Here is a 25,165-nt window from a genome sequence, read left to right as displayed (position 1 = left end):
ACCGAAACCACATATTTTATATAGATTATTTGAATAGTTTCTAGCTTCTTTATATTTCTGGTTAAATTAATTTTTCTCAGGAATTTATTAATTTTTACCTTGCATTTGTATATTTTCGTGAATATTGACTCGAGTAAAGTTGTATTTTTATTAGATGAAATGTAAATATATGGAAACGGGCGAACTTAACCTTATATGCAGCTAACTGGACTATTTCTTTATCTTTAATAGAAACTTTTCATTTTCTTGTCGTGCATTGACACGTGATGTAGATATGATAAGAAATAGATGTCAATATGTGAGTGCGTTTGGCATATAATTTACAACTGGGGTGAGCCATATTTCATAAAACACAGATAATAACTAGTTGGTCCATTATATGGTTTCGTCGTAAATAACTTGCATGGTTTTTACAGAGTCATCACTAAGTTATATTGATCGCATCACATGAAAAACGGTTTCAGTAAGTAGTAGTTGTGTCGCTGTATGTCATTTCCGATCAAGTTATCCTGTGATTGAACGGGGTTCTGGCCATTATCATTTCATGTTTTTATACAAATTCTGATACGAATCGAGATGGATATGCTTAGCATAACAAACGACCGCGTAGAAAATCCTCGATGTTGTGGTTGCTACTGTTTAGACTCCAAGGCACTCTTGTATTTTATTTTATTACCATTGTCGCTGCACAAATACTCAATAATCAGCTTAGTTTATTGTGGCAATACATAACTTTCAAGAAATGCGGAGATCTTTCATTTCAGATAAGAAGTGCTATTGCTTAAATTTATAGCCAGATAAATTTTATTCAGACTTGGATTTAAGTTTCATTTTTACTGTAGAATTTATATTGTTTAGTAAAATAGATTCATGCAGAAACATAACTGATAACATCTTCTGCATGTATTACCTCCAACAGATTTGCCTTTAAGTTCCTATATAATGCAATGCGCAAGTACTAGTCCTATAAATCCCAATATTTTGGATAAAAGTGTATTTCGTAGCTCTTCCGCCGCCGCTGTTTTATGTTATTTTCTGTATTCATAACTACTCAAATATATATATATATATATATATATATATATATATATATATATATATGTGTGTGTGTGTATGTGTGTGTGTGTATGTGTGTGTGTATGTGTGTGTGTATGTGTGTATGTATTTATGTATGTATGTGTGTATATATATGTATAAGTATATTGATATATATATATATATATATATATATATACATACATATACATATATACACAAGCATACGCATACATGCCTATATGAGAGTGTGCATCAGTGTGTGTATGCTTGTTAGAATGTTCATGCGAAATAGGAATAGCGCATATAAAGTTCTCCCAATTTAATTCTTTATGTTAGAAGAGGTGTCATTCTTATAATTACACGTTTCCATCTGTTGTACCTCAAATCTACTTAGTATCTAAGCTTCTGTAAAGACATCATTAAACCTAGAAACGTAAAACTTCATTGCTTTTGCTACTTACGTGCGTAGCTATTAAAAGTTTTAACTCTACACCTCTAATCTGCTTACCTACTTAAAACGACTCGCATGACAATCCATTCCTTTTGCAATATTTGCTTCAGAGTGTTAAAAGGAAGTACTGAGATTTTTCCCGAAAAGAAAAGATTGTTTTTGTCACCCAGTAGTGAGAAATTTGTTGGATGCATCATATCGATTCTTCGTTTTCTAGGGAATGAAATACATCAAAGAATCCATTCTTCGAGCTGTAAGAGATGCCATGCAATTATGAGACAATGCAAATTAACCAAACTGTATGAGTTTGAAATATGAATTGTCTTTGAAAAAAGTAATTACTTTGATAACTAAGAGTTGAAAATAATAATGTCCAGAATCCAAAGAACTTGTTAAGCCTGTGCTTTGACAGTGAGAACTCAAATACAAATGTGTACACAGCCAATATTCGTGAAACTCTAACTGTGACACATGCTTTATGGGTTCAAATTCCACCGAGGTCGTCTTTACCTTTTATCCTTTTAAGGTCGATAAAATAAGTACCAGTTGAAAACTAGCTCCCACCATCAAGAAATTGCTGCCATTGTGCCAAAATTTTAAAACGTTGTTAAACATCTATTTTCTATTCTTTGAATGTAAACCTAAACACACAATGGACTCACGTTTTTCTTAACTTATACCAAAATAGCACTATCAGTGTGACTCCTACATGTGGCTTACCAGCCATAATGTAACCGTCTGTATAATATGCAACTGTGGAATGTGATTAACGGAATGAGAGAGTGGGAGATGGGGATAAAAGAGAAGGAGAAAGAGTGTGTGAGAGAGAGATTAATAGAATGAAAGAAACACGGAGAGATTAACAGAATGAGGGAAAGAGATTGTGTGAGAGATTAACAGAATGAAAGAGACAGAGAGAGATTAACAGAATGAGAGATAGAATGTGATAGAGAGATTAACAGACTGAGGGAGAGAAAAAGAGAGAATGAGAGAGACAAAAATAGAAGAGAATGGGGGAGTGAAAAAGAGAGAGAGAATGAGAAAGAGATTGACAGAATGAGAGAAAGAGAATACGTGAGAGAGAGGGAGAGAAGACAGGGAAACGAAAATTGTGAACGTTTTATTTTTGAAAATGCAACAAAAATGTCTCTGACATGTATCGAATTTGGTCTTCATAACTCTCAGATTGATAAATCAAGTACCAGTGATATCTTCAGGCAGGTATGATCAAATATATTCTCCCCCACATCATAGTTGGTCCCGCGCCAGTTATAAAATGGTCTGACATACAAATCTTTTGCTTATCTCAAAGAAGACGAGAAATAAATCAGTGGAAAGTTGTATTAATAAGATAATTTTCAAAACTTTATAGGCGCAGGCGTGGCTATGTGGTAAGAAATTTGCTTCCCAGCCACATAGTTTAAGGTTCGGTCACACAGGGTGACAAATCGGGCAAATGTATTCTACTGTTGCCTTGGGTCAGTTGATTTGTGAGACGGAAACTGAAAGAAGCCCGTCGTTTATATATATATGAATATTTATAATAATAAAGGATAAGGTCATAAAAAATGTTATCAGTGGCCAGCATATAATATAGACCTATTAAGGTGAATTCATATAGAGAGATTTATAATAGTATAAGATACAATGATAATTAAGGTCACAAAGTATACCATGCCTATATGCTGAAAATAGACGCTAAAGATTGGTTCGAAGATTTAGCGTCTATTTTCAGCATATATGCTAGTTACCCTCTCTGCCCTTTATTATAATTGTATTTTATACTGCTATAAATACACACACACACACACACACATATATATATATATATTATATATATATATATATATATATATATATATATATATATATATTATATATATATATATATATTATATATATATATATATACATATATTTATATATATGTATATCACCGTGACCACCGTGCCCGACCAGGCTATCAGATGTTCCTACACATCGCTGGTCACAATGCGCTACGCATTGTTTTAGCCTTCAAATGACGTCACCCCGCTGGCTAAGCGACCAGGCCAACAGAAGAAAGATTGAGAGAAATTTGTGGCGAAAGAGTACAGCAGGGATCACTCCGCCTCTACCAGAGCCTGGTGGAGCTTTAGGTGTTTTCGCTCAATAAACACTCACAATTATATATATATATATATTATATATATATATATATATATATATGTGTGTGTGTGTGTGTGTGTGTGTGTGTTTGTTTCCCCCAATACCTTTTGACTATCAGCGTTGGTGTGTTTACGTCCCTGTAACTTAGAGGTTCGGCCAAAAAGATCAATAAGTTAAACACCAGGGATTATCACCACCCTTCCAAAAACATTCCTGAGGCTTATTTTTTGCCCAGCTAAGCCGTAGTCTAATGGCTGAAAAAAGTGAAAGATGACAAATAGAAGTTATCGCCTAAATTCAAATCTGAACGCGTTCTAAGCCAGCTTTTACTGTTAATACTGAAGATAAGATGTACCATCGAAGATAGCGAATTAGTAATTTATCTGATAGTTAAACATTAATAAGGTACCAAATAATTCTAGCGAACCATGCCAGAGCAGTTTTTGCGGCATTTTCAGAAATACAACATTCACAATTTTCGTTTTCTCTCTCTCACTCACTCTCTGTCTGTCTCTGTTTGTCTCTGTCTGTCTGTCTGTCTGTCTGTCTGTCTCTCTCTCTCTTGCTCTCACACACACAAACTTGGTAAATATATTTCATGGATTATCTTACACTATTTATCTATTACTATAGGCATATCTGGCTTCTCAAGTCGATTCCTAATTACTACATGTATAAGGAATTTCGGATTTTCTATTCTCACTCCTTTATCTTCCTCAACCTAACTCCATTCCATAAATTATGGTATTACTTTTTGGTACAAAATTATATAAATTGTATGAATGCAGAATGTATGTGTACAATATTTATTCGTGGGTGATACAGATTGGAAATCACACCATGATAGAAACGTAGCTTATTATATCTCAACGCTTAATTTTATTCTTCATTCTATTACGTATCTTGTTTAGCATTTTCTTCCCTACAATCTGACCATGAAGAAAACATTGTGATTTATAGTCAACCTGATCTTTTTACGATGATTTTGTTTTGTCCAACTCTTTTTTCAGTATTTTGATTATAATTGTATTTATCTCTTTTATGTTTTTTCCTCATCATTGTTTCTCTATTTTGTATTTTGGATATAATAGTATTTTGTCTGTCACTATATCAAAGGAATTAGTTTTGTCTGTAAACTGCTGAAAAATGACGCATCACTTTGGCTATACATCCTCACACTGTCTGAGATTACAGAAGAATCGAACGAAGAAATTAGTTAAACAATAAACTGATTACACATACATATAAATGTATGTATGTATGTATGTATGTTTGTATGTGTCATTATTCAAGATTTCTTGCCAACAGAGAAAGAGCCGGTTTCTAACCTAGATTAAAGTCTTCTCCAATGGAATATGTTTGTATGAATATATATATATATATGTAGGTCCCGGGTTGAGTCGGGGTTAACCATAGTAAATAAGGTACTCAATACATAGCAGAGTAAATTAATTTATTTTATAGAAGGAGCTTCTACAGGACTAGAACTGTTCTAGTCCTGTAGAAGCTCCTTCTATAAAATAAAAAATAATATATATATATATATATATATATATATATATATATATATATATATATATATATATATATATATATATATATATATATATATATATAATATATATATATATATATATATATATATATATAGTCAATCAGAGGCGCAATGGCCCGGTGCTTAGGGCAGTAGACTCGCGGCCGGAGGATCGCGGTTTCAATTCCCAGACCGGGCGTTCTGTGTATGTATTGAGCGAAAACACATAAAATCTCCACGGGGCTTGGCAGGGGTTGGTGGCGTCTCCTGTTGTACTCTTTCTCCACAACTTTCTCTCACTCTCTCTACTTGTTTCTTGAGTAACGCTGCGATGGACTGGCGTCCCGTCCAGCTGGGGGTGGGGGTGGACACATACGCCACAGAAACCGGGAAATCGGGCCCATGACGTCTATTGTTATATAGTCAATCCAAACATGAACAAGCAAGAAAAAACAACAACACGAGGACGGCGAATAAGTACAGCGTTATTGGATGCTCAGGAAAGGAAAGAAAAGAAAGTGGATTTCACCTTTCGAGCAGAGCTCTTCATCAGAAATATAGAAAAATTCCAAAGAAGGGAAGACGGAGAAAGAAAATCGCCAACGATACACACGTGTGTGTGTGTGTGAGAGATAGAGAGAGAGAGAGACTCCCACAAGTGCTACTGGTAATATGGAATCCAGCACAAACTGTTGCAAGGTCGACTAAGTCGGCACCACAGCCAAGCTACTCTGGTGAGAAGGGTTGCTAGAAAATCAGCAGGATTTTAAAAAAGACCTGCAGAAAGGCCGGATGAACCTAGTGCGGGCTCAAAGGCTATCTTGCAGTAACGCGAGTACGCAGAAACTTCGGGATGGTGTCCAGCGTCATAGAAGACAAGTGGAAGTGAGGCACCCCTTAACTTCTGTTGAAGCATGTCTCTAGAAGAAGGAGACTCTGATATAAAACAAGATATGCAATGAATGGCATTGAATATTTTGGGGATCTTTGGTATGTGTTAGAGATCATGGCGCTCCCGCATCTGGCTTGTCTCTGGATAATGTCAATAGAGAGGAGAGTTTCAATGAGGTGTCGTAAAACACTTTTTGGCCTAAAACTCTGAACCGGCATTTCTGACCTCTGCTCGGTATGTACTGCTTTTTGGTTTTTGTTTTCCCTATATATATTTATTTTATTTTTAGTATATATGTATCTTTATTTTTAGTATATATTTATTTCATTTTTATTTAGAGATCCTGCAGCGAAGGAAAGGTGGCGAAGCATGCAGACCTGACGGTTGAAAGCATGTAGTCACCAATCTACACTTAGGCGGTCCATGCTAGATACAAAATCGTCTCCGTGTTGCGATAGGATTCAGTTGCTGCATGGGTGTCTGAGCAGCTCCGTTTGGAGGGAGCGCTGCTCATCCGGAGGCCAAGAAGGTTCTAGAAAGTGTGAACCAACAGTTGGCTGTCTTTCTATATCTGATTAGGTTAACGCGACTGACGGATGTCCATCATGCGCTCGAAAAATAAAGAGACGTTTCTCTACAAAAATCTGGATGGAAATTGAACGTTTCATGTTGGAATGTGCGTACTCTGTTGGATAACACGAGCGATTGTTAGCCAGAAATACGCACTGCACTTGTTGCTCGCGAGCTGAACCCCTACAACATTGATATGCTCTCAGAGACTCGTATAGAAGGTGATGGTTAGTTTGAGGAAGTAAGAGATGGATACTCCTTTTTATTGGAAGGAGAGGCTGGAGGAGCGCATAGAGGCTGGTGCTGGTTTGCAGTGCGATCTGATATCCTTAAGAATTTGAAAGAGCTTCCTGTTGCTATAAATGAACGTCTAATGAATACGATTGCACCTGGTATTTGGGCGGTTACCTACTCTAATAAGTACCTATGCACCTACTTTGTTTAGTTGTGATGAAGATAAAACTAATTTTTATACCCAGCTGGATGCCATACTTAGGAAAATCTCCAATTCTGATAAAGTAATTCTACTGGGGGATTTCAATACCAGGGTTGGCAGAGACTGGCAAACATGGAACTCTCTAGGATGTTTTGGTGTAGTGAAAATGAATAGTAAGTGTTTGATGTTGCTGGAACTTTGCGATGAGTTTAGACCGCATTTTATGCAGCGAACGTGGATGCACCCAAGGTTCAATGTTTGGCACTTGCTGGATTATGTTATCATCCGCAAAATTAAGATGTATGACATTTGTAATGTTAAGTCCTTTCATGGATCGGAATGCTGGACAGACCACAATCTGGTGGGAGCAAAGTCCCCGGTGATTATTAGAGTGAAGGAGAGAAGAGGGCCATTCAGCTTTCCTTGGCGTCTGAATATCCACAAAATATTTGATGTTGTGTTGAGGAAAGAGCTCCAGACTCACTTGGCCAGATTTTCGAGATCAGATTTTTCAAAATGCTGCTGAAACACTGGGATGTGCTACCGCCAGATTCAGAGACTAGTTTGAAAAATTAATACTAGGGTCAGCGACTATTGCTTGTAAAGCGCCATGCTCACAATGTATTGCTGCACAGAGGGATTACGTCTGTGTAGCGAAATCCAGAACTTGACCACTATATTAGTATAAAATCACCACTGCAGCAATCTCTCAGGAATATGCAGAACACTTGGTGGGAGGATCCTGCTCGTGATGTTCAGGCTGCTGCTGATGCAAATGACAGTAAGAACTTTTACCATCTTATGAAGCAAGTTCATGGGGTTAAGAGCTCTGCATCAGCTCCTTTACTTTCCAAAGAATCGTTAACTTTATTTGCTAAATCAACAGAAATAACAGGTCGTTGAATTGGACACTTCTCTGAAGTCCTAAACCACGAGTCAGTTGAGGATGAAACAATGATTGATACTATGCAACAAATATCTATCATTGGCTCCTTAAATTCCACGCCCTCAGTTGATGAGGTAATGACAGACATCAATAAGTAAATAGAATCTTGGTAGGGGACCTGGAAGGGATGGAACTTCTGCTGAAGTCTTGCGATTTGTTGGTGATTACATCATAAAGTCCCTTCATGAACTTATTGCTGTTGTCTGGAAGGATGGTGTAATGCCTAAGGACTAGAAGAGTGCAGTTATTCTTCCGCTCTATAAAGGAAAAGCAGCCAGAATAATGTGTGGTAACTATCAGAAGCTGTCAAGTTTCTGGCAAACATTCTTCTTACCCACCTGAATGGCTATTTCGTAAATGATGTCCTATCTGAATCTCAATATGGCTTCCGATCTGGTACATGGACAATGGATATGATTTTCACAGTGACAGATGCAGGAGAAGTGCTACGAGCAGAATATGGACCTTGTCTGGGCATTCGGTGATTAAAACCAAGGCATTTGATACCGGGAATAGGGCCTTGCTATGGAAAAAATTATCCTTGCTATGGAAAAGACTTATCATTGGCGCTCATTCCTCTAGAGAAGGGTGTCAAGCAAGGTGACATCTTTGTTCCAACTCTCTTTTCTTTGTACATTGCTGCTGCTTTTAGTCATATTTTTGCTAAGGTTAGCTGTCTGGGAATATATGTCAGGTATCGATCTTCTGGTCGCGTCTATAATCTGCGCCGATTTATTGCCAATTCAAAAGTTTTCTAGTCTCTTATTCTTGACTTCCTTTATGCAGATGACGCTCATAAGTGGATGGCATGCAAATACTTATGAATCGTATTTCTGCTTCATGCAAGGCATTTGAACTCAGCATTAGCCTGGACAAGACTTTTGTAATGTTCCAGACTGCACCAGGAAATCCATATGTGGATGCTGCTATTTTGGTTGAAGGGACAATTCTGAAAGTGGTAGAGATGTTTGTCTTCCTGGGCAGCACACTCAGCCGTTCTTGCACCCTGGATGATGAAATATCTTTCGGGCGGCAGAGAGCAGCTGATTCCTTCCAGCCTCTTCAGTTTCGTGTCTGGTCCCAGCATGGCATCACAAAACAAGCAAAAATTTCTGTGTACCGTGCATGTGTACTGACATCGATCTTTTACTAATGTGAGACATGAACCCTTTACAAACGTCATGTAAACGTCGTTGAACACTTTCATCAGAGATGTCTGAGACACATTCTGAATGTTGGCGGTACCATAAAAACTCCAGACACATGGGCACTGAGGACAGCTGTTATCTTGAGTATTGAGGCGATGGTGCACAAGCACCATTTACGTTGGACTCGATACCATATCAAAATGAAGGATAATAGGATCCCTAAGCAGATGCTATATGGGGAACTTGTTAATGGAAAGAGACTCCATCAGAAGACAAGGCTGCGATTTAAGGACGGTGTCAAGTCATCATTAAAGGCCTGGGATATGCAGGAGACTGACTGGGAGAGCTTTGCCTGTCATCGCTACAGATGGACGAAGCAGGTTAAGGAGGAGGTCGACACTTTTGAGAGGGCACGTGTTCATGATGAAGAATTTAGGCGTGCTGCTCGAAAGCGCACTGATGCTGTAGTGAATGGGGAAATCTTGGTTGTAATGTTTGCAGTCGTGTAAGCTTGTCAAGAGCAGGGCTCATTAACCACCAACAGATCAGCAAATGCAAAATATAAGTTAATCCTAGGGCGCACAATGTTCCAAAAGGTCAGCAACGGTCTTCCTCGGTCACGAGTGGACGGCCATCATGAACATATATATATATGTATAAATATATATATATATATGTATATATATATATATATGTATATATATATATATATATATTAAAGTCGGACAGATTTCACAGAGCCTAGTCTTATATATATGTATATTTATATTTATATATATATATATATATATATATATATAATATATATATATATATATATATATATGTATAATATATATATATAAATATACATATATATAAGACTAGGCTCTGTGAAATCTGTCCGACTTTAATACATACCCACACGTACTCTTATATGGGTCTGTTGTGAGTATGTATGTGTGCGTACGTGTGAGCATATATGTATGTATGTATATATGTATATATGTATGTATGTATGTATGTATCTCTCTCTCTCTCTCTCTCTCTCTCTATATATATATATATATATATATATATATATATATATATATATATATATGTATACATGAGGGTGAGTTGCTCTATCGTTGCATTCTCTTTTCAATATTTTAGTAAATCATTGAAATTCAGTTGTAGTTGTTTAACTTAATATGATAATTAAATGTAAAAGTCTAAAACAGCAGACTGTGGTTGTTCACCTTTGGAAATAAATCATAAAGGATATTTCTACTTTGATAAAAAAAAATCGTCCAAACGTATACGGCGGTCAAGCAATTAACATCGATTTTCGTTCTAGAGCATGAGACAAATATCCTGTATATTATGAGGAAGATATTACACAACGTCAATTATTTATCGAATGTTATGTGGTTGTGTTCATTAATTAAAATCTTCCATGTTTTTAAGTCTATAGCATCTGAATTTTTATTCTATATTTTACATTTCAGATATCAAGCCCTATAATCATTTACTGTAATTTTGTGTTAGAGCTGTCTGCAAAAACTTCCATAGATTTTCATTATGCATTTCAGGCGAAATCAATGTTTGTAAATCAATGTAAAACGAACTGTTTTGCTGCATCATAGTATGAAATTTTGATTATCTTTTACATTGATGTATCAGGTTGAAGCGAAATAGAACTGTGAGTCGCGTTCATAATTTTTCTAAGGTTGTTAGCAAATTATCAGAAATATGAAGTGATTTGCAATCCATTTAGAAATTGGTTTGCGAATTCCGGTTTACGGAAAAAAAGTTCTTACACTACAGAATTATTAATTATAAAACGATGTTTTATGAAATAGCACAGTGATTTATTTCAACAAAGCAATATACGCGTGAGTTATTCTAATAGAGTAAAACAGTTAAGGTAGACAGAGGTGTGGCTTTTTGGCGCAGGCATGGTTGTGTGTTTGCGAAGATCGCTGTGGAACTTTGAGGTTTAGAGGCCAATTCCACAACGTTGCACTGTGGGTGAATGCCTTCAGTTATAACTTCGAACAGACCAATGTGTTTCCTGATTCATAGACGCGTAGAACCACTTTCCGTGGCGTATGTTTCCATCCTGCAGGGGACGTCACAGGATTACTCATTTTTGCTAGCTGAGCAGGAAGGAACAAAGCAGAATGAGGTTTTCTGCTGAAGAACACAGCACCCGGTCCAGGAATCGGAACCACAATCTTACAATCATAAGACCAACATCCTAATCAGCCGGAAAATGTGATAACATTTGTTTTTGAGAGGAACTAATAGAGATGATGAGTGAGGTGAGTAAAGACTCTGCCTCTACCCTCCCGCATCCAAGATCATCCCAAGAGTTGTGGGTGAAGATGGATGGGTGGATAAGAAAACAAATAAGCTAACCTGGTAAGCAATACTGTGTATAGAAGCAGAGAAATTCTATATTTGGTTATCAATTGTCAACATTTCGTACCATTGTTACACAAGATTGTTTATCCGATGCACTTCGGAATTTTGACATGTCTTACGAAAAATATATAATCTGAATTAGACACCCGCTTTCGCTAGCAAGCTGAACATCGGCCAAAGAACAACGTTATATGTTGGGCTGAGAGTTTGGGAAATAACATGAAATGTTATTCAATACAATACTAAAAGCAAGACGAAATAATTGGTCAATTTCCCATCAGACAAGTGACAAAAACTCAATATTACCTAAATGTTTCGACACTGTCTGATTTCTAGATAATTTCGTTTTCTTTCTAATTAACTTGCCGCTGTCTTTGTAAAATGGATTCACAAAAATGCCCATAGCAATATTTCCCATTCATAAGTAAGACGAAAATGACGTTTTAATTCTGATGTTTGCATCTCTACTGAATATTATACCTATCTCTTTCACTCTGTACAATCAAAATTACTTCCAAATCGAAATAAAATATGTTCAACCATCACAAACGTAACAGTCTCTCTCTCTCTCTCTTCTCTCTCTCTCTCTCTCTCTCTCTCTCTCTCTATCTATCTATCTATCTATCTGTCTATATGTATGTCTGTGAACTAGATGCTTTGTGTATATAATTATTAAGATTGCTTATTAATGTCACTATATATCATGTAACATGTACAAATATACATACATATATACTGACATACATGCATATACATATATATATATATATATATATATACATATATATATATATACATAAGTATGTATCGTCGCGGTACTCCGCCGTTTACGACGATGAGCGTTCCAGTTGATCTAATCAACGGAACAGTCTGCTCGTGAAATTAACGTGCAAGTGGCTGACCACACTCGAGTAGATTCAGTGTGATACAGAGTGTGACATTGGTGACCCTTTGAAATAGGAAGAAATGGTGAAAGCTGTGGTGAAATAGTACAGTTACTGCACTCACGATCTAGTGGTTGTGATTTCATGTGTTACATAATCATCAGGTTTATGTAGTCGTAGTGATAGTCGTGTTCTACCATTGACAATAGAAGGTTTTTAATCGAACTAAAGGTATTTAGTCGAACAATTAGACCCCAGCGCTTATTTTTGAAACCCAGTACTTATTCTATCGGTTCCTTTTGTCGAACCGGTAAGTTAAGGGGACTTAAACACTCCAAGACCTGTTGTCAAGCGACGATGAGAAGAAAACACAGACACAAATGGAATACACAGATACATACATACATTCATATACATATATATATATAACATATATATATATATACATAATATATATATATATATATATATATATATAATATATATATATATATATATATATATACATATATATATATATATATATACACTAGTGCGTGGATAAACGAAAGAAGGGCACTTAACACATTTATTGGGAGTTACATGTATGGATCAAAACATTTTTATTCAAATTGAAATTCCGAGTTTCAAGCGTAGTCCCAACAGTATATCAGCAACAACATATGGTTGGAAAATACCGTATGGCGAACAGGAAATCGACCGCGTTGTGGAAAGGAAAGCGACTGCGTAGCGGACAGGAAATCGGTCAGGTGTCTGCAGGGGAAGTAGGAAAGAGTGGCTGCGCAGAGCACGCCTTCCTACTTCCCCTCTAACAACTCGACCGATTTCCCGTCCACTACGCGGTTGATTTTCCTGTTCACCATGCAGCATTTTCCAACTAACTGTTGTCGAGATGATACCGATATACCAACATCAAACCACGTCCCCATGTGACCTTCCTCGACCAATCGCAACCCACCTTACGGTAATAACATTCGATTTCTTTCATTCAAATTCAAAATGTCTGAACACTTGCATCACGCTTGAAATTCGGAGTACCAACGAATTTGAATCAAACTGTTTTGATCCATATGTATGTACACACACACACGCACATATATATACATACATGCACACACACATATATATATATATATATATATGTATATATATATATATATATATATATATATATATATATATATATATATAAATATATTTATATAAATTTAAAAATGAAGGTAGGAATTGATATTTATCAATTAACATCAGTTAAAACCAGCATATTTTAAAACATCTGAAGATTAAAAATTATGTTCCATACAAATATAAGAGGAATGACCACCAAAGTGGATTCTTAATATGTTAAAGGTAGACGTCAACTCGCCTTCCACGAAGTGTGTGTTCCCAAGAAAATGTCAGCATACGCCAGAATGTAAAAACGAGCAAGACAAATGAAAATATACAAAATAAAACGATTACCTATGTACCGCAATTTCGTTTGTTAATATTTACGAATGGAAATAACTGGAAACTCCACCCGCAAGGTTTTGGTCGGGCTGCGGCAATTGTTGAAGTCATTTTCCGAACATGGAATCCTGTAGTTAGTTAGGAAGCTTCCTACCACACAGACATATATGTATATATGTTTAATATCTAATTGTAAACATATATCTATTTACATATATCTAAAGTCTAAATGTACAAGAGGACATCAAACCGTTATGGCAAGTCAATGAAAAACCTCGAAGCAATGGCTTCAAATGCTAAAATTAATACATATAACACGTTCTAAACGTAGCAGAGTGACTTAAATATATACTGGAATTATAGTTCTAAATAAACTACTCCTGAAACAGAAAAAAATGGAACATTGATTCATGATCAGTCGAAAGTTATCCATAATAGATCTAAGACTCGGGTCACAAAAATTCTTTAATACCCTGTAGGATTATGAACTAAATTTTAATCTAGATTCTAAAGATTCACTTGAATAAATTTTGCTTCCCTGTCATCTTAAACTTTTCCCTTTAATTTAAATTACAAGTAGCCCGCAGCCAATTTCCTGGTCTTCATATACACAAACATACGCAAGACACTTACCAGAGAACACCACGTCTGTAGAACGGTGAGAGAATTCGTTTCAGTCTACTCTTAATTGCGTTCAGTGAGCTTAAATAATCACACATATGACTAAGATCAATTGATATTCATCATGGCTCATGAATGTTTATTTAATGTTTGCGAATTGGCATTAAGGCATGTGTTGAAAGGTGGAAATAACATCATTCCTTGCTTACTTTACACAACACAAATATACGCATAGAGTCACTCGTGTATACAAATACACACACATACATACATACAAATACACTCACACATATACATGTATATGTATATATATATGCACACATGCACACACGCACAAACACGCACACAGGCACACACACGCCCCCCCCATATATATATATATATATATAATTATATATGTATATATATATATATATATATATATATATATATATATATATATATATATATATTCGCGTGTGTGTGTAAAAGTGAGAATTAGAAAGAAAGAATGGGCAGCAGCCAAGTCACTATACAGAACTACATGAATTTATCGTGGCATTCAATATTTCTATATGATTAGCAATTTTAGTTGGACGAAATTGTGAAATTACCGATGAAGTATTTTCCCATTGAGTTTTGTGCATCTATTCGCGTAGTTATAATGTTGGCAAATTCTATTTTCGCCTTACATTATATTTATTGGTAATATCTTATTAAGTGGCGATAAGACACAAACGCTAGGTTGTCTGTCTATTCAAGCGACAATACGATTCATATAAACGAGCCGTATTCTTGGCAGAATAAGACCAAATGTTCTTTATACTTATTTAAAACAGTTCTGTAGGCACAGAATAGACAGACAGTTAACAAGTTCGCTCTGCAGTCATGGTACCGCATGGTAGTGGTTTCAGCTTCGATTATCGAGAGAGAGGATGATTTCAGTTTACCCGCCTGAAACCTTTCCCCCAACTTGTCAGTATTTCGTCCGTCGCCACGTTCTGAGTTCAAATTTCGCCGAGTTCTTATTTGCCTTTCATCCGTTTGGGGTCGATAAACTAAGAACCAGTGAAACACTGGGGTCAATGTACCCGACACATAACCCCCCCCCCCAAATGGCTGCACTTGTAGAGAAATTTGAAACCATTATCATTATTATTTTATTGTCTTTGCACACCTTCTAACGCTGGAGATGTACTACGGTGTCAGCTGTTCACTACCAGTAAACTAAAGTAACAGCCCTTAGTTTTCGAGCCCCATCCGGAGTAATCGAGTGGTACCAAGCAATTTATTTTTCTACAAGTAATCCACACTTATTGTCGCCCTTATTTGTGCTATGTACCTCTCAAGATTTTTACTCACCATTCCCAGGCCTCCGACAATTATTGGCACTACTACCTCCTTTTTTCAGAGACCACGACTGCTTAACCTCCCAACCTAACCTGTCATATCTATCGACTTTTCTTTCTTCCTTATCGCATACCTTGTTGTTAGCTGGGCATGCTATATCATTGATCCAGCATCGTTTGCTTTCTTTCTCTATTTACGCTATGTCTTGTTTCCTATTCTGTATCTCCTGGTCACACTGAATCATAAAATTCCATAGGATCTTTGCATTGCCATTTTCTATGATGCCTTCGGGTTTATGTTCGTACCAATTTTTTGCTCTGTCAAGTCCATACTTATCGAAAACTGTCCAATGGACAACCCTTGCTATATTGTCGTGGCGTCTCTCATATTCTTTCTGGGCTAGTGGCGTACGTTGACTGGTAATATATCATACGGTTTCACCATTTTGTCTACAAATTCTGTACTTATCACTTTCTGATGTGTTGTCTATTCTGTATTTGATGTAATTGGTATTTTATGCTTGCTCTTCGGCATGGCGGATTAGAGGCTTTTAGTCATCCATAGCCATCGTTTTTCTCTGTCTCGTTTTTTTCTATCTTCAACATCTCTATAAAATTATCTGTGCATTCTTTTCTTTATCCACTATTTTCAGTTTCATTCATTCTCAAGTGTTTCTTTGCAATCTTCCATTATATTTTCTTACTTCTAATAATAGCAGTTCTATGGTATTTTTACATACTATGCTGGTGTCTCAACTTATATATATATATATATATATATATATATATATATATATATATATATATATATATATATATATATATATATATATATAAATATATATATATATATATATATATATATATATATATATATATATATATATACAAAATACAAAATTAGGACAAGAATGCAAAACATCCAGAGGTTAGGTGATGCAAAAAAGGGAAGCAAAACATTAAGAAAGACGAAGCAAGGAAACAATGACGAGACATTTGGAGTTTTCTTTCCTCAGTCGAGTTAATAATTATCTTTGCAATTTCGGCTGGTTATACTCGAGATTGCTCCAATCTGGCCAGCCCCAAGGAAAAAATGCTAAGAGCATTAGATTCCTTGGAAGAAATCAGCGAACGTATACGAAAACAGGGACGGAAAAAAACGGGAAAATGTTACACAAATACAAATGCAAATAACAGGACATAACAAAAGGTGTGTTTCGAATAATGACGAATTAAATTATGCTGGCGTGTGTGGAAGTTAAGCCTTACGGTAGGGACATCAGTTTTGACAAGCACAGGGTGGAATATAGATGTTGCACGGATGGTAGTCGAACCACAAAAGAAAGGTCAGGCTTGGCCGAACACCGGTCACGTGGGGCGAGAAGAGAAGTCGAGACAGAGGAATAGAAGTATTAAGGAGAGCCGAGAGAAAAATGAAAGGTGCAGGGTGAAGTGAAAGAAGAGAAAATGTGATGCGCGCGCGTATGTAAATTATATATTAACGCAACTGTTCACATACATGAATGCATAAATGTATTAGCATATGCATACATATCATATATATGAATATATGGTGAAGGTACGTGGCTTAGTGGTTATGGCATTCGACTCACGATTGTAAGATCGTGAGTTCATTTCCCAACGAGTCATTGTATCCTTGACAATGACATTTTATTTCACGTTGCTCCGATCCACTCAACTGGAAAAATGAGTTGTAGATGTATTTCAAAGGTCCAGCCTTGTCACACTCCGTGTCACACTGAATCTCCCTAAGAACTACATTGGAGCTACACGCGTCTATGGATTGCGCAGCCACTTGCACGTTTATTTCACGAGCATGCTGTTCCGTTGGTCGTATCAGCTGGGACCCGCGTTGTCGTAACCGACGACTATATGGATAATAATTGTACGTATGCTATATATATATATATATATATATATATATATATATATATATATATATATATATCACTAAAAATAAGGGTATCTGAGAGACACCACCATGCCGAAATAGCAGTCAAATCCCTGACTCTAAGGACCACCCTAAATGTTCATATCGCACAGAGGGACAAAATAGACTAGCAAAAAAATTCAAGATTTCTAGCTTTGCTTCAAATAAGCTCTATTTAAATATCGATATTATCCTTATTTATATATATATATATATATATATTATATATATATATTATATATATATATATATATATATATATATGTATATATATATATGCATGTATCATTCCATATGTATATATATATGGATTGATATATATATATCAAGAAATCGGGAGGCGACGGAGAATGACACGTATTATTTCGGTAGAAACATTAAATGTAGCTTAAATGTATTGGAATGCTATGCAGAACGAGGCAAACAATTGCATGTGGTTACTGGATTTTTTATTTTTTGTTTTTTGTTTTGTTTCCTCTTTTGCTATGACAAGATTTGTTATCAGTAATGCGAAAATAAATTAAATGATTAACTGTTAAGAGCAGTGTCATGAAATCAATACTTTTTTCAATCCTACGAAGAATAACGGCAGTTTACAGAGAATTAACTGCAAATGCGAATAGTCAATTAGAAATGGAAAAACTAAAGCTTATGCACGCTACATAAGGATGACTTCAGCATTAATTCTACAGTCTAGAAGCATGTAGTTTAGGATATGGTCGTGTCTCCTAAAATTGGAAGTTAAACAGTTTCATTAGAACATATATTGAAGAATTTATAGTGCAGCAAATTTCATCTGTTTTCATGCCTTTCATTCTCACTAACTTTCTTTACGAGAATGAGTGTATGTGTGGGTTGAAAAGTGAAAAGTTTTAAGCATTTTTTCTTTCAGTATGGGCACAAATGCTGAAACGGAATTTGGTTAAAGGGTGCAAACATATGTCCAATAATTTTTACAAACAAGGTCGATTATGTTCAATCTTGATATCAAAACAAACAGAGGTATAATGATGATTTTAAATTTTGCCACAAATGCTGGAATTTGGGAGGAGAGGTTGTGTCGATTACATTGACCCCAGTGTTCAACTGGTATTTAATTTATCGAATCCGAAAGAATGAAAGGCAAAGTCTACATCGGTAGAATTTGAACTCAGAACACAGCGGCAGATGGAATACCTATTTCTTTACTACCCACAAGGCCAAACACAGAGGGGACAAACAATGACAGACAAACGGATTAAGTCGATTACATTGACCCCCAGTACGTAACTGGTACTTATTTAATCGACCCCGAAAGGATGAAAGGCAATATCGACCTCAGTGGAAATTAAACTCAGAACCTAGAGGCAGATGAAATACCGTTAAGCAATTGGCGTGCTAACGTTTCTGCCAGCTCGCAGCCTAAATAATAATGCTTTCTACTAAAGGCACAAGGCCTGAAATTTTTAGGGAGGGGACTAGTCGGTTACATCAATCCCCAGTATTTCATTGGTACTTATTTGATCGAACACGAAATGATGAAGGGCAAATTCCACCTCGGCGGAATTTGAAATCAGACCGTAGCGGCAGACAAAATAGTACTAAGCATTTCGCCCGGCATGCTAATGATTTGCCAGCTCGCCGTCATAAACAGAGGTATAATAGTAATAATAATTAATATATTTGTATTATAAGGTCCCAGGTTGCACAACCTGGGACGTTGAAGACTGCTTAAATGCAAGAAAGTACACTAGTCCCTTAATATTTGATATTCAATATTTCATCTATTCATTAAAACAATCAATACTTCATTATATTTTACTATATATACTATTTATATTCTACATTCTATATTCTACACTAATATTATAAAGAATATAAATGAAACATAAAAACAGAGTTGGAATTCCTATGAATAATATATATCCCTCTATACGCAATCATACAAACCCCCTTTATATATATATATATATATATATATATATATATATATATATATATAATGATAGATCGCTAACCACTAAGCTTTTTTCTAAATTACTCACCCTGTTTTTTTTCTATGTTACTTACTGTCGAAGAGCGTAGGCTCGAAACGTAAAAGTATTCCTCACTTCCCGAGCGTTAAGCTGATACATCTGTTTGTTGTTTACACACCAGTCTTCGTTTTTTGGGGGGTTTTTTTGTAAATTTTCACTTTATATATATATTTATATATATATATGGTGGCTGCCCCCTCGTTATCGAGTATGGCCATTGTACGAAGCTTAATCAATGTTGTTATCGTGCAATGCCTGTGCAAGAAGATTTTTTTTAAAGTGAGGAAAAGCTGTGCACTGAGTCAATCCCACTCACTAAGCAACAGCAGCTATAATCCGAAAAGAAGAAACAGTCAACATCATCGGTAACCACTGAGCCGCACGTTTATGCCGGAGTTATCCCAGTTACCTGAGTTAACTTCTCCTAGAAGGATGCCCTAACAAAGGGTAAGAGTCCTTCACTCCCAATGGTTTAACCGCGCGATTGGGTATTCAGTCCGATTATTTTTATATCCCCGCGCATGATACATCTTTAAGACATTTATTGGATAGCCGTTGATTCTCAAGAGTTCCTCCGCCCTTTCCTTTGATGGATTTTGTTTTTCATCCCGCACGGTGTCCAATAAACACCCTCCTCACCAAGCAAGCTTGGTGGGGTTGCCGGTTTAGTCGCCGACGACCCGACCATGCAACAGATTGTACTGAGTTACATGTTACAAGTAGCACTCGAAAGTGACCTGACATAAATATATATATATATATATATAATATATATATATATATATATTATATATATATATATTTGCATATATATGTGTATGTGTATGTATGTGTAAGAAGGTTGTGTGCATATGGGTGTTCAAACAATACTCTCAGAACTGTGTATGAAGTACAAAAGCGTAAGTAATGGGTATAAACAGTCAGGGTTAAATATGTATACAAAAAAATCATTTCCATCTCGCTTTTGATTTATATGTACCAGAATGTTGTGGACGCCTCTGATGAGAACTCAAAAAGATTCGAAAATCGATTTAGGTTGTTCATAATTTTTCCAGTCTGCGGAGAAATGGCTAAAATTTGCCGTTTATATTTATACCGTATGTTACATATATATGCACATGTATGAGTGTGTATGTCTTTGTATGCGTGTGTATAGGATAGACAAAAATGGATAGTTTAAAATATCAGCAGAGGAATTTCAATAATATGATTTACTACCAAAAAGAATTCGTTTACATAGTATATTAGATAACATTATGTAAATTATAATTGCTACGTAACAACACCGTTTTATCAGGTGATAGTCTGCCATTTTTCGTTGTAAAATGACAGGATACTACACCACAAATTGCTGTACTAATCTTTGTACTGAACTAAAGATGCGCTTCTAAATGAATTTGTAAGATCTATACCATCTTCTCCCTCTCCCTTTCTCTGTATGCATACACACACACACACACACACACACACCACACACACACACACACACACACACACACACACACACATATATATATATATATATATATATATATATATGTATCTCTCTCTCTCTATTATATATATATATATATATATTATATATATATATATATATGATATACATATACATACCGGAGAAAGCACATAAATGTGAAACAAGGTGGAAGAAAGAGTAATCAAATACCAGAGGTAGAGTAATATGCTTTACTTAAAAGCAGCACACACACAAATACACACACACATATATATATATATATATATGCATATATATACATATATATATATATATAAACATCCACACATTTCCCTTAACCACTGGGCATTGCAAGTCTTATATACATATTTATGTGTGTGCATATGTGTGTATGCGTGTGTGTGTATGGGTCCGCGTGTGCCTGTCTCTCTGTCTGTGTATACGGCAAAGCATTAACAATTTTCTTTGATACTGAAATCACTAGTAGTATATTAAATCACACTATAACAAGTAGCAGCTGATACTATGCAACAGTTTTTCGATAAACGTTTCAATTTTCAGAGTTTATAAAGAATAGCTTTACATTTTGTTAGCTGTTAGTCCATCAACAAAGACATTCTCAAACGCTCACGTTCACAGTCACACATACAAACACACACATACACACAAGACGTATATATTAATTTGTATGTACATTTACATATCCATATGTATGTTTATGTAAGCGCTGTGAATTCGTGTGAATTTGTATATATCTCGTGATTCTTGTTAAATACTACAACCTGCATTCCTAACCTGTTTTGCAAAATACCAATATCTTACAATATCTCCATGATTTAAAACTCCACACTTATTTTGTATATCTAATGTAAAAGAAATTGATTTATGCTAGAAGGCGCCTCTTGTCCTCATCTTGTATTTCTCAATATTATAATTCAGAGCTCGCACAATTACTTTATAATGCATATACGATGAGGTTTTCTTATCAGTGCTCAAACAAATAATTACTTCAGCCTCTATATATATCTTTAGATCCAGAGGGATAATTCCCGTATTTGCTGCTAAACATCTATAAACCTTCATAAACCTATGTACACATGAAAGAGCAACACGAAATTGTTATGAAAGCCTAGGGATGATGATTCGTAATATTTCTTAAATAAGTTTTGATTCCAATTGAGTGCATACTACCTACAAGTTGTCTTGCAGTCATTGGTAAATAAATTCTTTAGCATTCTTCAGTTACGTGAACTGAAGAAATTTTGAACTGTAATTATCAAAAGAGTTTTGATGCGTGAATGCCTAGCTCAAGGTCCAAACCAGTGCAGCAAGTTTTTGGTGAAAATATGTTGATTATCCTGTTGTTTAAAGAGTATCTAAAACTACATGTCATGTGTTCTTCCTTTTTAAACATGGTTGGATGTCCTTAGGAACATCTTGCTCTTCCCAGAACGTAGTTCCTCCTCACTACATTGTATTTTCAATTCTTTTGCAAATGGTGCAGGCTAACCATACAAGAATCTAATCCAATTTCCAAAATTACCAGATTCAAATAAGAAAGGTTTCACACTCGGCTCTTAGCTATTTTAATAATATATGATTTTCAATTAACAAGCTAAATGGTTCTGTATTTTTGCCGAATATAGATTTATAACATATTTAACGCTGTGGATGGATTTAGAAATGATTCTCTCTTTCAGTATATTGATTCACACTAATGTTTTGGAGGTTTCGATTTGGCTGCCCATGTCCTTTGATATGTCGTTTATTCCTTATCACACCACTAGTTGGCTAAACCTTACTCACTGCAATTTGGCAGACGGGTAACATTACAAAAGCCTATTTGGAAACTGTTAGGCATATCCTACGTTGAAAAGGCGTCGAGTAGGCAGAAGGTTCTTGTACATGTTAACCTTAATGTACACTCTTATGTACTCCTCTTTTACTTAATTTTATGTGCAAATGTAATTTGTGGTAATGAAATTACACGTCTAATTTCGTATTCCTCGGGCGCCTATTATATATGAAACATTTGGAGCTATATTTCTTAATAATTTTGCTTTTGTATCTTAAGAAAATGCGATCATTATATTTTATATTTGTAATTCTAAAATGATATGCAACATGTGTCTTATTCGGCAATAGCGATGGGTGAACAACATTTATTGTTATATGTTTGCCTCAACATATAATCAAGCACTATACTGATGACTATAAGAGAAACATGGTTATGACAATTTAACGCTGACTACGTTTGTGGCATTATCTATGAGCTTTTCTGAATGTCATAAGAAAGGACAAGTTTCACTAAAATATGAATGCTGTTGAAGTGAAATGGCATATCTAGATGGCATAAACAGTATTAATAATAGCTTCATTGATGTGGTGTATAAGATATTTGATAAATTTTATATCCCGATTTGTAGATGTAGCTTGACATGTTGAATAACGGTGCTATTTATGTCTAGCAAAATATAATTTTGGGATAGGGGATGTCACTTTCAAAAAGACTCTCATGAATTCAATATTATGTGCAAAGCTTTTCAGAATGCAATTATTTATAACCTCTCATGAAGTTTTCGTAAATTTGCGGATGTCTTTTCTGCATTTCTATGGCATTATGAATTTATGGCATCTTCACTTTCAGTTCTAGTTATCTAGATCGACGTATGCTTGCATTCAAAGTAAACCCTGTCGTTATGAAGTGAGAGAAATTTTATTCCTGCCGTATTAAAATTCTCATATTGGTAAGATGTCTTTTGGTCAAACTGCAATACGTCTAAATATTCTCCCCGACTAATCTCTTCACACTAGAGCAAATCTAGACGTTTCTTTGAAATAGCCAAGTGTAAGGGAATACGATTGCATGAGAAAAGTTACGGGGTAGAGAGAGTCTACTTTAGCTATGGGCGTTAAACTCATTAAAAAAATTCGTATTAAAACGTTGCCTCGATACTTAGGGGAATAGTTAAAGTGATTAAAATGTTTGTACAAAACTAGTAATTTTGAGGAGGAGTAGATCGATTAATTAGACCCAAGCGCTCAACTAGTACTTACTTCACCGACTTCGAAAGGACGAAAGGCAAAGTTCACCTCGGCGGAATTTGAACTGAAAATTTAAGACGGAAGAATTACCATAAGGCATTTCTCTCGGCGTGCTAACGACCCTGCCAGCCCATCACTTTCTAATTGATTAAAAAAAAATATGTATAAACCAAGCTTACACAGTTAATATAATAGATTTTTGACGGAGCGTTTCAAAGGAGAAAGACATCCGATTTCAGTTCCATGCTGGAACAATCTGATTCCATACGTTATTCTCCACTTAACAGTCTTAGATTTAGGGTTTATATAAGACATATTAGTAAGTCATTAAACCTCACAAAGTCTGAAATAAAACAGAAATTAAAGAATGAAGTATGTTTACCAAGAATATTCCTCGAAATACGGACAGATGCGTAATAAAATCTGACATTGATTTGTCTATTGCTATTATAATTCTTTGTCGGAATCATTATTGCGAAACTATACAAGTGTATAAGTAAAATTGATCTGAAGATTGTCTAATATTTCATATTCTTCTAACTTTATTATCTAACTGAAATTTATACCGGACTATTAAATTTCTCCATAACAGATTGAAGTATTAGAAAGTTAAAAGAAATGTTTATACTTTAGACAGAAAACAATTTAAATTGCAGCAAAGTAGTATGTCTATGATAAAGTGTTAAAGAGGATAATATATCGGTCTCTGTGTCATAATTTATTTCTCCACTTCAAACATCGAAGCCTTTTGAACACCAGCTTCTACAATGGTATTAGATTGTTACTCGTGTATAAAAAGAATTGTATTTAGTTCCAACAGGTTGGTTCTTTGGCAAGTTCTGAAATCATATATCTCCTCAGAGTC

Source organism: Octopus sinensis, linkage group LG7, assembly GCF_006345805.1.
Source record: "Octopus sinensis linkage group LG7, ASM634580v1, whole genome shotgun sequence".
Classification (NCBI taxonomy): domain Eukaryota; kingdom Metazoa; phylum Mollusca; class Cephalopoda; order Octopoda; family Octopodidae; genus Octopus; species Octopus sinensis.
The sequence above is the reverse complement of the archived record's forward strand: the minus strand, read 5'-3'. Positions refer to the sequence as shown.